This window comes from Chroicocephalus ridibundus, chromosome 5, assembly GCF_963924245.1.
Source record: "Chroicocephalus ridibundus chromosome 5, bChrRid1.1, whole genome shotgun sequence".
NCBI classification, from domain to species: Eukaryota; Metazoa; Chordata; class Aves; order Charadriiformes; family Laridae; genus Chroicocephalus; species Chroicocephalus ridibundus.
This window is the reverse complement of record NC_086288.1, coordinates 73,259,917-73,275,791: the sequence shown is the minus strand read 5'-3', so window position 1 is coordinate 73,275,791 and position 15,875 is coordinate 73,259,917. Positions and strand designations below refer to the sequence as shown.

Below are 15,875 nucleotides of genomic sequence, written 5' to 3'. Positions count from 1 at the left end.
TTGTGTAACAATATCGACCACATAGCTCTGCAGTGTCTTGCTGAACTTTAGTGTTACTTATCTAGAAACCTGAAGTTGTGGACTGTGACAGTTTTTATTTCCATGGGGACTGCAGTAATTGTACTCTTTCAGGTTTTGTCATCAATTTGCCAACACAAGAAAAGGTGTGTTCATCAACCAGCATGCCTGCTAACAGGGTACGCTTGAGAGAGAATTTGAGGAAAGTTTAATTGCCCTTAGGACACTCAATTGCATCCACCTTTCGTGTTTCTAAGAGGCTTTGCCCTACTGAAATAGAGTAGCCTGAAAGGATTTTGTATGAAAATTAATGAAGAAAAGTTTTTAAAATACTAACACAGAAATGCGAAGCTTGTAAATAAGTGAGATTTGTTTGGAGCGATGGCTAAGAATCCATGTCATGGAAAATGTAAGCAACTCTGACAAACACACTTTAAATACCCTAATATATTATAAACAAAATCCTTCTTTTGATCATTCAAACCTGAATTTGAATGATCAAAAATTCCTAAACAGGAAATAGATCAAACAGTGCTAAAAATAGGGATAAAAATAGGCATAAGGATTACCATCTACCCGTTTTGAAAGTCATTTCATTCTTTTAATCAATGTTAATCCTCATTTGACATATTATTTTGGCACTTGTGTGCGTCACAGGAGCAGCTTCATATTTCAGAGCTTATCTTCTGTGGAAAAATTAGGATCTTTGAATAAAAACCAAAATGTCCTTAACTTTCTTCTTTCCCCTTGATGGCTTAAGGATAATTGTGTCACTGCGAACAGGAAGGTATGTAAGCATGTGCAAAACTAAAGGTGTTTAAACAATGATCTAAATGTTTCTGTCTAAATTATTGAGAAGTTTAGGTTCTTTGACAATTAGAATTCAATATTCCAAATCGCAGAATTGTAATTAGCAAATTCCAAATGAACAGTATATTTGGGACCACTTTAATTTGTGGGTTGTTGTTGTTGTTGTTGTTTTTTAATTACGAATTATTACTCAGTGATACATACAGATACCGTCGCTTCTCCTAGTGAGAATCATAGAATCTTCATGGTTGGAAAGGACTTTTGAGATCATCGAGTCCAACCATAGTGAGTTTGAGTCCTGAAAAGTGGCTATCTAAAGGTTGCTGCAGACATTTCTTGAGTAGTTCCAATTGTATCCTCTTCGTAAAGTCTTGGCAGTGAAGAGTTTTGCCTATAGATGTAGCCTTAACAGACTCAAATGAGTGTCATTTTATTGAAATAACTATTTGTAAATTTACCGGAACTGGGAAATTGTAGAAGGCCTTTTTTAGACTTCTTCATGCAATGCATTTATCCTGTATTAGGACCTAGCAAGGACATAGGGGACGCGCTTATGGCCCTGAAGAGAACAAGTACATGAAGTCTGGGTTTCTCTCATAGCTCCCCACTGCCCCCAGTCCCTTGTTATGCCACCCCGTGTTTGCCTGATGAATGCTTCTCTTTCCCTTTCTTTCTCTTGCTCCCTCTTGTGTTTTATCCATAATCATTTAATCAAATCCAAAACTTCTTCATGAAATGTCCTGGCATGAACAAAATAATATATTTCATAGTGTGAAATGCGAGAGTATTAAATAATTCATGAAATCCATTAAATCTATTGTGAAGAAAAATCAGATATTGAAACTTTGAAAACTGTTAAAAAAAATAGTGGTCTGCCTCTGTTTTGCTGTACTTTCAGCAGTTTCCAGGTGTATTTAATCAAAATAGATACATTTTTTTCCTTATACTTTATTCATTAGAGAAAATATCTCAGGTTTAACTATACTTCTTAGCTATAAAATATATAGTTAATAATAAATAAAATTAACAGAAGTTAAAAAAGGAAGATGTCAACAGATCTTTCATGTTTTCCTATGAGGCATATCGAGGCACATTGCTTAAGACTAATGACAGTAAGATTTCAGGTGCTCTTCTTTTTTTTTTCCTTTTTTTTTTTAAAAAAAAAAAAACAAAAACAAAAACAAAAAACCACTCATTGCTTTTTAAGCCTGAAGCCAGATTGGGTCAGGCCACAAACCTTGTGATTCTGTTTCATTGAAGAATTTCGAATTTTGCATGCAATAAAACATAGCTATATTGTGTGTTAATGATTTTCTATAAACCAGCTGCACGATTCAGATAAATTCTCATTGATTTATATATTGAATTGTTTTGGTAGTTCATTTTACACATGATCATGTTAGTAGTATATTATTAGTTTCTCTTTCCATATTATGTCATGGGGTGTACTCAGCTTATACTAGTATGACAAAAATATTTTATATTTGTAGATAAATAACATTATATATATGATATATTTTTCTTCATCATTCTCATTTTATAATTATTTTAGAAATAAATTATAGTTGTTATAATAGAATATTATAACTGTTCATCTAACATTACCTAAACAGAAATTAGAGTTGTCTGAATACCTGATTTATATGGCCTAGCTTTGAGCCATATGGTTTTCTCAGTTGCAGAGGTATCAACAACAACAACAAAAAAATAGCGTTTTAAGTTCAGAAATAGCAAGGAGATAAATTCTAACATTGTAGTATAGTCAGTGTGACTGCAGCTGAAGTGCATTTTATCACCACATACAAAGCACAGCGGTGCTATTAACTTGTCTTATTAGTGAATTACCTTTTGGTTCTTATTAATCCTTCATTCCTCTCTTTACTTTTTCAGTTCTACTGGTTGTCCAAGGCCCAACAGAATTATTAACATTTTCCGACATAGATGATCTGATTCTGTGTGTTCTCTCTTTTCTTTTTTCACCATAAAATACTGCTATATGCTTTTTTATTGGTATCACTATGAAGTTTTATTAAAGCATCTTAGAACAAGTATTCAAACTCTGGTTATTCTCCTTTCTGGAGATGCGATAGCAGGAAAAGATATACAGCAGACAGTCTGTCCCCAGTTTTCCTAGACAGACAGGAAATGGACAGACATTGTCTACGATGTCCTCCTTTCCTCTTTTTTAGCTATTCATCAAGGCTTAGAACATGTGAAAGTTGTCTTTGTGAAACTGCTTCACAGAGCAGACCATGTCCTAATAATTTCATAACTTTTAAATGTGTCCTCATTTACACATTTTTCAATCTGTCTTATTCCTGTGACCACCTTCTGCAAAAAAAAAAAAACCCCACCACCCTATTTTACTGAAATCAAAGCTTCCTGGTGGCAAATGAATTGAAGTTTAGCTGAAGAAAAATAATTAGGAAAAAAAAAATTAATTAAAATTCTGTCTTGAAATATTTTTTTTTGGAAGAGTGTGTTTCAATTTTTCATTACTTTTTTGGTATTGTAAAAACAACGTTCTTATTAAATTTTAACTGTAAGGACACTAAAGGCTTTTTGTTTTATTTTGATTCCCATAAAAATAAATTTCAAAATTGTGCAATTTATGCAATCGCATAATTGCAAATAAAATGTGTCCCTTCGCAGCCTGTTGTTTATTTGCTGAATTCCAAATCTGGAAATCTTTCAGGAAAATAGCATAAATCACACTTTATAGTAGCGTAAAAGTTAAGCGTTCGGCTCTCGGGCTAGCCAAATATAGTTAAAAATAATTCTGAAAAGTTATTTACCTCTGGGGCTGCCCTTCTGTCTGATCAGAGTTTACCACCACATATGCCATTGCCTTTTATGGGCTTCAAAGACCTCTGTCTTTGAAGATGCAGAGGTTAGGCTGGCAAGTCATTCCACTTAAGGGTGTCTACCTCCACTATCCACGTGCGTGAAAGCTACTGGGAAAAATTTCAAAGCCGCTTCCATTTGGGCCTGCATAATTTTGCAACTAACTTTTAAAGTTAATACCGTAATTTTAAGGCTGAAAAATGCATATATAAAATTACATGTACAACAATGAAGACCACATTTGGCAAATTTAGCAGACTTTAGCACAAAGTTCCACATGCTGAGGAACTAAAGCTTGACAAATTAGCTCCAGATATGACCATAGTAGTGGGAGCTGGAGGCAGCCCTACAGGGCTGGCTTTTCTTTGACTGAAGAAATGCCCTCAAGACGACTCGCTTGAGCTAATGAAGGCGTTGTATAAACAGTTAAAAGGCAGTTGTTGGAGGCTGGTAGAAAGCTCATGTATCAGCAGCGAGTAATTATGAAGGTTTGCTATCTCCTTTCAGAATAAATATCCTATCCCACTTGAGGCAGGCCTGCTGCACAGAGACTTTCTGGTCACTAAATGTCCAGGCACTATTTTGTGTAGCGTATGCGGTGTCTTACATCCGCATCTCTGTAGCTCCCTCTGAAGGCCAGCCAAAGGCCAAAGAGTCCAACCACTAACCTGATCAGTAACGGTAAAATCATTTACTCAGAGCAATAAGTAATAAAGAAGGTTTACACTCGCTGAAGGGACATCAAAACGTAGATGATGTGTCACTGAATCACCTGGGAAGGCGATTAAACTTAGCAACACTTCTTTCTTTCTTTAAAGAACGGGGGGGAGGGGGGGGGAAGAGTTGGCTTCACCCTGTAGTTTGGAAATCATACGTTGTCATTACCCTCATGATTCACGTTGAATCAAATGAAATAAAAATTGAGTAAGTTATTTCAACTAAATATGAGACCGGTGAGCGAGGATGTTTTTTGCATGTGTTTATTAATGGAATTTGGTATATGAAGAGCTAATATTTATTATTAATAGATACACTAATTAAAGCCATACTAGTCATTTCCATTAGCTTACCCTCAAACTTCTACAGAGCTGTCCGTCTGGTTTTAATCAAAACCAAATGGTAATCCAAGTTCTCAGGCTGGAACGGCTAAGAGGAAGTCATTCAGAGGAGGCAGAAGAAAGCAGAAAAGATAAACAGATGATATTCGCTAAATTTGTATAGGGCGAAGGATGTAGATGCTGTGGGTTACTCTGGAGACGTGATTCAGGCACCCTGTCAAACTGGAACGGAGTAGTTACAAGTGTTTTATGTCAGCAAAATACTAATATGATCAAGATGGAGTCTGTCCTTGTGTTTTTGCAGAGCTGGATTTGTGTGACTCTGGAGGATTCTCAGTAGAGGTAAAGCAACATATACCACTGCCTGCAATATGACTGCCTTTAAGCTGTAGTCTTCGTTTTCTCAGACCCAGCTTATTCTCTTGAGAAGGAATACGATTTCAGCATGCGCGTGTAAACGGTATCTCTCTGACTCTGCCTATTTGCTCGCCAGAATAGCGCTAGACCCTTTGTCGATGCCATGTGTTAATTGAGTTTAGACCACGCTGTTCTCTGCCTGTTTCTCACTACCTGGTGCCAAAGACCAGGCGTTTCAGAGTCGTTCTCCTGTCGTTCTGAGGTAACCGTTACCTTTGCACGAACACAAGAGATGCATAAAATATTTTTTTCAAAGAAAAACAAACCAGGAGGGGAGGGGTGGGGAAACATGTTTACGTTACGGAGCTGTGGCACGGACCTTCCCCGTTTGATAGAAATAGCCCAGCAGTGGATTCAGCCGAATGTCTTGAAATGCTCGGTCTTGCCGTCTTTTTTTTTTTTTTGTCTTTTTTTTTTTTTTTTCCCCTTTCCCCCCTCCCCGTGCGCGCTCTCCCTGGCGCAGGCAGGCAGGCTCGCTCCCTCGCTCCCTCTCCCTCTCTCTCAAAGGCAGGAAATACTTTTCAGGCAATCTGGGCCTGGTTGTTGAGGCCCCTTTCACAAAACATCAGTCTGAATTTAGTAGACAGAAGTCACTGGGAAAAGCTTGACAGGCTCGTGCTTAGTTTAAGGCTCCCTCCAGCTGCAAGAGGGTGTTTTTGTTAGAGTCACACATTGAGCAAAACCGCTTAGAATAGAGCAATGATCTCAGTAGCGAAATCTGAACTTTTATGCTAGCAGGAGCTAACTGGGACCGGGCTCTTTTGTTTGTTTATTTGCTCCTTCGTTTTGTGTTTTGGTTTTTGGTTGGTTTTTTAGTTTCGTGGTGTCTTGTTGTTTTTTGGGTTTTTTTTTTTCCTTTTATTGACCAAAGATTTTAGGGAGGTCATGTCCGAACTCCAGATTCTCTTCATCTAGGTAAGGCTGTCTTGGAATCTTTCTGTACTTTAAACTATCAGAAAATAAAATTTAAAAGGGAAAAAAGGGAAAGAAAAGAAAAATCAGCAAAGAAACAAGCAGTATCCAGCACTGGAACTTTCTGCGTTCAGGATCTCAGCACTAAAACTGGAGGTAAAAAAAATGATAATCATTAAAAATGTACATTTCGTTGTAGACTGTGCCAATTCTGTTTATCAAAATGCGCCAGATCTATAAAAAAATCTTCCCGTGCGTTTTTCTTCTTTTAAAATATGCTTGATATGCTGAACTTTGTTTATTTGCATTCATATATAAGTAGAGCTGCATGGTCTTGCTTGCATTTTTTAATGGACATTAAATAGCAAAGCTAGACGTGTGAATGATTTCTTTTTTCACCTCATTTGCCAGCAGGGAGGGCATTTAGGGCTATGGTTTTTTTCTCTCCCCCCACCTTCCCTTCCCTTCCCTTCCCTTCCCTTCCCTCCTCTCTGGCAGTAATGATGATGAGGAGTGTTTTAGGTAGATATCTCAGTTATACCTCTGCTGGGCTTGGTCTCTAGCCTTTTCTCCGTCCCAGACGAAGTTTGTGGTATAGCTGACAATCCAGTCTTAAATGTCTACGCTCTAAATCTGAAATTCTCAGGTTTATTTCTTGGCATTAGCTAAATTAGATTATTTTTAGTAACCTACGATTAGATACGCAGTGTGGGGTGTGCTTGTTAGCATTTAGAAGAGGGAAAGCAAGATTCAATAAATGTCATGTGACTATAATTTTCAGTGAAGATATATGACTTTACTCAGTCTCTTTCTTAACCTGCTCATCGTTTAACTATTAAAAATAACAAGATTCTGCTGTTAAGGAGTTTAGGGGAAAATTTGGGATATTATCTTTAACTGATGCTTGAATGGAACTGCTGCTATTTTACATACAGACATGATTTAGTTATTAAATTGTTACGGACATCAGAAGCATTTTTCATGGCAACCTATAAAGTATCCTTTGTCTTCCTGAAAATCTAAAAGGACAGTTGTTGCTTAAAACTAATATGAGAGATTCTTTCTTTCTTATGAGCATCATTAAGGGTCCGTATAGTTATTGGCCAGACTGGTAACCAAACAGGAGTCCTCTGTTCACATATTTCAGTAAGTTTTTAACTGTCTTTTTACTGAATATTTTTTCAAAATGATTGGTGAGTAATGAAAAGATTTTGTGGCGTGAAAGGACAGGAAGGACCAGTAAATACTCCAGAATGGGGTCAAATATCTCCTGTGCAATAGATTAAGAATTGTACATTTTAACTGACATTCAGGTGGAAGGCAGTTGTTGTTCATGGTGGTCAGAAGCAGCCCTGGGTGGTGAAGGACATGGGTCTGAAGGGGAGAGGGAACAGCTGATAAGACAGCAAGTTGTCCCTGGGCTTGTCCTGGGGTGAATTTAAAAGTCACAATTGCTCATTTGCTCATGGACAAGCCTCTTCTGAACTGTGAGGGAGAGCTGTGGTAGGTAGGTGGTGGGACTGAGGAGCTGGGAGGAATCTGAACAGCTCGGTCTCTGCGTCATTCCCATGAAATTTGTGCTGGAACTTTGATGTCTCAAGGGATTTAGCGTTAGTGGCTTTTACTGCCCTGTATTCCCATACTTGCTTCTGCAAGTATGTGTGTACGCAGTTAGTATTAGCGAGTACTCTAGTTAAACAGAAGAGAAAATACCAAATAATAAAAATAATTATCCCATATCAAGGGGCGCCTTCTGCAGCACTGTATCCTGGTTTTTAAAGAATATAATGACCTCGTCTGACCTCACTTGCAGATGGAAATACCTGACACCTGAGACAGTGGATCTATAGGGTAGACAACAGAATAGAACCCACGAAGTATGTTCTCATTTAACACTGAAGTTTCTTATAGACTGTAAGAACATGTAACAGAGAGAGTTACCCCCTTTTTTGATTTAGAATGTTTATTTAAAAGTCCTGAAGACAAATTACCCTTGCTATTCAATTCCTGGTTCTACTTGGTCTAACTTCTCTGTTATGCTATCCTCTTAGTGTTCAAGAAACAGGATTTATGGAAACCTTACTATCCTAAAAAAAAAATATCTGAAAATGATTTTATAGATAGATAGCAATAATGAACATGGAAAATTAGAAGTATAGAATCTAGCACTGAGCATCTAAGGTTTTTGACCTTGCTCTGTTCCTTCAGAAATGTTCATGATGTTTTTCATCTGAAACAAGAAAATAGCCAAAATAGTTATATAAGATGACTCCTTTGAACATTTAAGCACATTAATTCATGTCTGCAGCCTTGAGGAAAATAAACACAAGTGGTTACATTCATTTAATAGAAAATATTCAAATAGCTTTCCTTCACCATAAATTTATATGCCTGCACACTTATTTTCTTTTGGACCTTATACCTGTTGATCACCATGTTAAATTCCATAATCCGAGCACTTGAACAAAATAAATTTGAATATTTGGGCCTAATTTATTAAGATCTCTGTAACAGAAAGCAAAATGTATTTCCTCCCAAAAGAAAAGGAAAAGCAAAGACAACTGGTTGGGTAGGCAGTTATTGAATATGTAAGGTAATATAGTAACTCTTAGTAATTCTTAATAATTATAGTAATTCTTTTAAATTGCTGATCGTAAAATCAATTTTTAAATTATTCTTTAGGTGATGAAACAATAAAAGGATGCTCATTTTGACTTTTTCACAAGTCTCAAAAGTTAATTCATTTTTCTTCTTTTAATTGTCAGAAGTGGTATGCTGAATTTTATGTTATATTTTACCGTTGTTCTTAACATTAATTTTGCTGCTGAAAACTATCTTCGATCTAAAGCTTCCCTGAGGAGGGCAGTAGCAGAAGGAGGAAGAGAATTTGCAACCAGTTTTCTCTTTTCTCACAAAGGAGATACATCTTAGAGTATTCTCCTTTTTTCTTTTAGTCATCTGGTTCCATTTTCTGTTGTTTGTTTGTCTGGAGAAAAATCAAAAGGCTTTTGGTCTTTGCATTCTGTTCCTTTTACAAAAGAACAAGGAAAAAGACGAAAACGGAGTAACACAAGGGTAAGAGCAATTGAAACAGAATATCCAGAAGAGCCAGATCTTGATTCCCTTCCTAATAGGAAAGAGCCTCTGGAAGTCTCTGGTCCAACCCCTCACCTAAAGCGGGGCTAGGTTGCTCAAGGCCTTGTCCACTTGGGTTTTGAATATCTCCAAATATGGTGATCAGTGTGAATACTTAGCAAGGACTTCACGCTTGGCTGTATATGCAGGTGTTTTTTATCTATGTGTGTACCTATATGTGTATGTACGTGTTTACATATGTATGTGTATATGTATGTATAAAAATTATACCACAAACAAAATTTATTTAGAATTTTCACATGCAAATCCTATGTAGAGCAGGATTGTGAATATTATTTTAATGGAAATAATTACCAATATTAAATTTGAATATGTTTTTGGGCTGCTGACAGAACTTCAAGGTTTGGGGTTTTTTTCTGTTTCATATTTCATCATTGTTATTGTTGATACTTTTAGAAGCTACTCATTTTGATGATCCGAGGGCTGGAGCCCCTCTGCTGTGAGGACAGGCTGAGGGAGTTGGCGTTGTTCAGCCTGGAGAAGAGAAGGCTCCGGGGAGACCTTATAGCGGCCTTCCAGTACCTAAAGGGGGCTACAGGAAAGCTGGGGAGGGACTCTTTGCCAGGGAGTGGAGTGATAGGACGAGGGGTAACAGTTTTAAACTGGAAGAGGGGAGATTGAGGTGAGATATTAGGAAGAAGTTCTTCACTGTGAGGGTGGTGAGGCACTGGAACAGGTTGTCCAGGGAAGCTGTGGCTGCCCCATCCCTGGAGGTGTTCAAGGCCAGGCTGGATGGGGCTTTGAGCAGCCTGGTCTAGTGGGAGGTGTCCCTGCCCATGGTAGGGGGTTGGAACTAGGTGATCTATAAGTTCCCTTCTAACCCAAACCATCCTGTGATTCTATGATTTTAAGAATAGTCTGTTGGTAGAGAATTTCAAATCCACTATTACCGTAATTGCCTATTTATCTTGAATGAGAAAAATTGCTTATGTTGAAATTAGAAATGCCTGGAGCTTCATCTCTGGCACATTGTACATCAGCCACTGAATAAAAATACAGAGGTTTGCCTTAGGCTGTATGTATCTACATTAGGACAAATTCAACTCATACAATATACTCTTTACTTCTAGCCTTCACTTCTCTCTAGGCTCTTCTTTTTCTTACTCTGATTCGTGGTATTTCCTGTTAGTTATTTTACTCTACCTTGTGTACGAACCCAGTAGGTTTAGCTTAAATACCCTTGAACTTCAGGAAAATTTGTAAACAACTTTGGTTACTTCTGAATCACTATTTGTTCTCACACCCTTTAGCTCACTCTTTATCAGCTCTAGGTGTTCCAGGGTAGGTACTATGTCTTATCAGGAGAGTTTTGTACAGCTGCTGCACTAGATCTCAACCATGACAAATAATCTTTAATGCTAGAATAAATAAATGTTCTGTACTTGTGGAAAGTTTGCCTCATGATCCAAAATTTCACTGTGACTAAGGGGGAATCAGTGGTGAGATTTAAAAAGACGTTTTCATTAGACTGAGAAGTGAGGAAAAACTAGAGTAATATGGAGGATCGTTGCAAAGTGTTCTTCTGCTAAGGGAGCGAAGAGAAAATGGAAGAGGCGAGATGAATCAGTGAGAAATTTGCCTAGCCAAAAGCAGTTAATAAAGAGCATCCAACAACCTTAGTTTTATCTTATTAGCATCTTTGTTAAGACCGTCACAAAATATGAAGCTGTTTATTATCCTCATGAATTTTCTCCTGCAAGACGCAGGTATGTAATGGGCAAGGAAGACTTTTTTCAGTACTTTTTCACAGGTGCGTGAAATGGGATTCCAAATGATACTGTTAATGGTTCATTGCCACCAAAAAGCACAGCCATCTCAGTAGTCATTCTCTCTAGACTCTTGATGATAAAGTATTTGTTTTTATTCATAGGGCAAAATGATTTTCAACTCTCTATGTACAAAGTATATGCATAGTAATGTCAAAAATATTTTTTTTTTATTTCTGTCTACGCCAGGAATGAAAACATGCTCCTTACTGTTCAGTAAGCAGACTGGTTGCAAAAAGTCATTGTCCATAGTGCCTCAGATTTCATAGCTCATGACTATAACGAGCACCAGCAACTTTTCTTTAAATGGAAACACTATATTAGAACCTTAAATATAAAAGGCATCAGGAATACAATCTGGTTATTTTGTATTGTTTTCAAAAGGACCTCCTGCAGCTAGAAAATGATTTTTTCACTAGAGTTGGCTAGAAAATGGAATTTCTTCTATCCTGAAAAAAATTGAGGTTAAGGAAAAAAATTATCCTAATTTGGGACCAGAAATAACAGCCACAGTTTTCTGGGTTGCCATATCCTCTGGGATGGGCTTTTCTCATTTCATCTTATCTTTTCAAGGCACTTCCAGCTAAGGGAGGGAGGGGAAAGGAGGTGTAAGGAATTTGCCAAATATGTTATTTTTTCTATTCTCTTGGGGGTGGAGAGCAGAAACGATTTTGGGGGAGGATTGGAAGGGCAATGAAATTTCTATGTAGACGACCTCATTTTGGAAAAGGAAAAAAGTAAAAAAAAAATCCATTAGGGAAAGAAAAACCTATGCAAAAAGAAGATCCATTACAAACCATTACATCTTAGGTTATTTTTCTTCATTCCAAAGAATTAAGTAATTTTTATTATATTGAAATCAAGATGGTATGTCTTTCAGACTACTAAGTTTTGAAGACCAGCAGACTCACAGATAAGAATTGCTAGATATCACAGCTCTGATTTTCTTCTAAAAAAAAATAATCTGTGCTAGTAATGCTTTTTGGCTTAAAACCTTTTCTTCCTAGTGGACAGTTATAAATTCAATGGCTGTTGTCACTCTGGAATCATGCTGTGGTGAAGGTGATTGATTATCATAGCAGCTAATAAGAATTTAATGCTAATCATTAATATGTTAAAATGCCATTAGCAAAATTACAGTAAATTAGTATAATTATACTATAAATGCTTTAATACTTTTATACTATAAATACTGTTTTATTGACTATTCAATGCCAAATAGTATAAAAATATAAAGTTGAGTATTTAAAATTATCTTTTAAATTGGCTTTGATTTGATAATTAAATTGGGTGTAAATAATATAGGTCTTAAGTAAGCCTGGATAACTGTGGATCAGTTTGGATCCTGCCATTTCCCCTTTCTCATCCTTGAGGAAGAGGCTCAGCTGATCTGAGGCTCAGCGCTGGAAATGAACCAAATACAAATGCGACCAAACTAAAACCCACTGTAATCACTTGTTGGCTACAAGCAAAAGCCCTTCTTTGTATGACGATGAGCACTGGTAATGGCAGTTGCTTTTTGAGGAGGAATAGAAAGTAAAGCAACTCAATGCTGCTTTAGGTTTTCCAACAATAAATTAAGCCATATTAACAAAGTTTGAGCTCATACCTTAGGAACTAATAATATTTTCACGAAACGAGCAGGACTTTGGATGGCTCTGAATGAAAAACTTGTCAACTTGCCTTTATAGTTTGGGGCATCTAACGTATTGAGATCTTATCATACTGCTGGACAGTATCACAATGCTTGCAACACGTTAAATGTCTTTTAAAGAAGGGATGTTAACAACCTTAACAGTATTACATGTTTGCATTGACAGTAAACTATGATGAGCGTATCTGACGTATGTCAGAATCTATGAAGGAGAAAAGAAAATAGCACGCTAAAGGGATAATGAAACTGATCCCCACAGGAAAGAGGAAATCCTTATCAAGTCACAAGAATGACTTCAGATACATGGCTTGATTAACTTCTTGTGCGGGTTTTCTGCTATCATAAGTCATGAACTTTTTGCAGTGTATAATTTATATTTACTATACATTGTAACTTCTATGTCTTTACATGCAAAAGCAAAAAAAGCCCACAAACTTATTTCTGTTTTCATCTTTCTGTTTTCTATTTCTGCTTTGGTCATCTTCAATATCCTGTAGTATGAGGCACAATGAATAAACGTTCTCCTTTGTAATACCGTTCATTTTTATACGGCTTTAAATCCCGTCTTTCCCAGGCAGGAAATCTTAGCCTATTTCATGGCTCCTCAGACAGAAGCGACACCATACTTTTCATTCTCTTTATTGTTTTTTGTGATACCTTTTCCCGCGCCGTTTCTCTTTCTGAGATGAAATTGTCAGAACTGCATACAGTTTTCAGTTCATGGCATAATGAGAACCTAGAAAACATTATTATGCCACTGAATGCTCAGTCTCTCTTTTGCCTACTCTACTACATACTTTCTAATTTTCACTGAGCTTGAAATTCAGTTCCAGATTACCAATCACAGCGATTCTTGGGTTTGGGGTTTTTTTCCTGATTGGTAGCAGATATCATAGAGGTTTTTGTTGTGCATTTATAGTAAGAATTATTTTTTTTATAAGTGCATACCATTATATTTATTGACAGGGAATTTCATATGCAATTTAATCTCCTAGCTGTCTACTCCAGTCGGGTCCCTCTGTATCATTAACAAATTTTGTCATTTCACTTCTTTTCTCCTTCTGAATAACCTAAAAAGCACAGGTTCTACTACCTTACAAAAAAAAATAATCATATAATCTCACTTTTGTTTTTCTGTTTTCTTTTTTTCCTTTTTTTTTTTTAATTTTCATTCTCCATTAGATTTCCAGTCAGTTTGCTGCACGTGGAGATCAAACTTGCAAGTATATTCAGGACCAAGTGGTCTTTGTTTGATTCGATTGTAAAAGCAGCTTTCGGTGCGTGCCACCATTGCTTGCAGCAGCCCAAGGCTGAGCGTGCAGGGTCATTCCCCCTGTTCCTCCAGCCTTCTCGTTGTGCAGAGATACCACCCGTAGAGGCTTAGGAAGAAGAGGGGTTTTGTGGTCCAGAAGTCCCCCTGCTTCCTCTTCCTTCTCATGATCAGAAAGAAAAAAGTGGAAAAAGTCTCTTTCTTACCCTAGAAAGGCTGTACCTCTGTAATAAATACTGATACCAAAGCCACACTGTCCAATGTAGTGCATCTTTCTGGTGTATATTGGAGTGCAAGATCATTCTGATATTAGTGTTCGAGAGTATTTCATAAGTGTTTTTTTTAATATTGCCTATTATTTTGAAGTATTTTACCAGATAACGAGGACCAAGAATAATTCCAGAAAGCGCTTTATTATGGTTCATATCATAGAAAGCCACACTCATGTTGCATAGAAATATTTCAATTAAAAAAAAAAAGAAATATCATTTTCTGTAAAATAAAATGGCTATATTTTGTCCATAGCTGGTATTTATTCTCCTTATTTTAGAAAACTTTTGGGATTGGCACTTGTTGTATTAGGTATTACCAAAAACTTAGCCTACGGCTTTTAGTAATCCTAAATAACGTAATGTATCATTCAGTTCTTATGCACCTGAGACTGAATTATAAATCAGAAACTCTTTCTGTCTGGCTGGCTTTGTGTGACTAGAGCATTAAGTCAAAAATTTCAATTTGGATAGTTATAGCTGAGTCAAACTGTTAGTAATATTTATATTAATTATCTCCCAGGGAACTAACAAGCAACTTCTGTTAAGAGACAAGCTATGATCCTAAGTGTTGTGTATCCAAAATTGCTGCTAGTATTACTTTCTCAGAATGAAAATCCATCAACAAAGTGTAAGGAAAGAGAGGAGTTAGGATTTTAATTTTTTGTCGTTCACTTCACTTTTATTACTTATTGTCTTGAAAGGGCGTCAGAAGGAAGCAGAAGAGAAAAGTTTTAGTTGAGCAGGGTCTTGTAAGCCGTACTGTCTCTGTAGTTCTAGGGATTGCATTGATTTGAGTCCTTAAAAAATAATTTTTAAAGCAGAACCATATATAGAATGTACCTGAGTCGGTTTTAATATACCTGTTTCTCTTGGTGTAGGCAGGACTGCCTTAGCTTTTCTTGAAAAACAAGATTATCGGCAGCAGCAGCGTCACATACTTTCACGGAAGCCCAAACTCTTCTGTTGGAGCCAAGGGGACTTAGGCTATGGATTTCAGTCGAGTATTAATTACTCACCACCTTTCGCTGCTACCCAAAGGCTGTACTTCTATTTCTGTCCAGTAATTCATGGCTGAAAACAAACAGTAAGGTATCTTCTCAAAGAAAAGGACAACTACCATGTGAAAAGACACTCTTGGGCTATGTTTGTGTTTATCTGTGCAAAAATCAGCAACAGCTAAATTACGGGCCTGTGTTCACATTTATAACATGTAAGTGCATCACATCCATATACATGCAAACCTTACCCTTAAAATTTATAGGAAAGATTTCAAGTGTTTTATGATTTCATTCGGAAGACCTACTTGTCTTAAAAGTACTCTGCCTTTTCTGATTTTTAGAATAAAGTTGTAAATGTTTTCAAAATAGTTATTAGTTCAAACGGTTTTTAATATTTGATCCTACATGATTATCTTTTATATATAAAAGAACTTAGGGAAAATTAACCTGGTATTCACTAGATTGTTACCCTACGACAAATAATCCTTATATTTCTATTGTAGGGCATCAGGGTTTAGCATGGTCTGTACCTATGCACTACAAAAGCTCTTTATATAGAAACTGCAGACAAGGTGAGCCTCCGCTTCAGTAAAATTCAAAGGGTGGTATATGTCCAGGAAATAAGAGAAGGAAGGACTGTAAATTCTAAAACAGGAGATATTTTAAAATAACTAGCTGAGTGAAGACCGAGAGGCTTATG

General features: G+C 36.7%; 1 protein-coding gene across 2 annotated transcripts in view; it reads left to right on the top strand.

The window, feature by feature from the left end:
* DLC1 (DLC1 Rho GTPase activating protein) overlaps positions 1-15,875 on the top strand; it is a 275,274-nt gene that overhangs the window by 32,442 nt on the left and 226,957 nt on the right. Inside the window, exon 1 of one of the 2 annotated variants that reach the window (XM_063337038.1) lies at positions 5,896-6,215. The exons of the other annotated variant lie outside the window; for it this stretch is intronic. The gene's annotated coding sequence lies outside the window, so the exon portion shown is untranslated. Of the gene's footprint in view, positions 1-5,895; positions 6,216-15,875 lie in introns of those variants that run through there. 2 annotated transcript variants of the gene reach the window in all.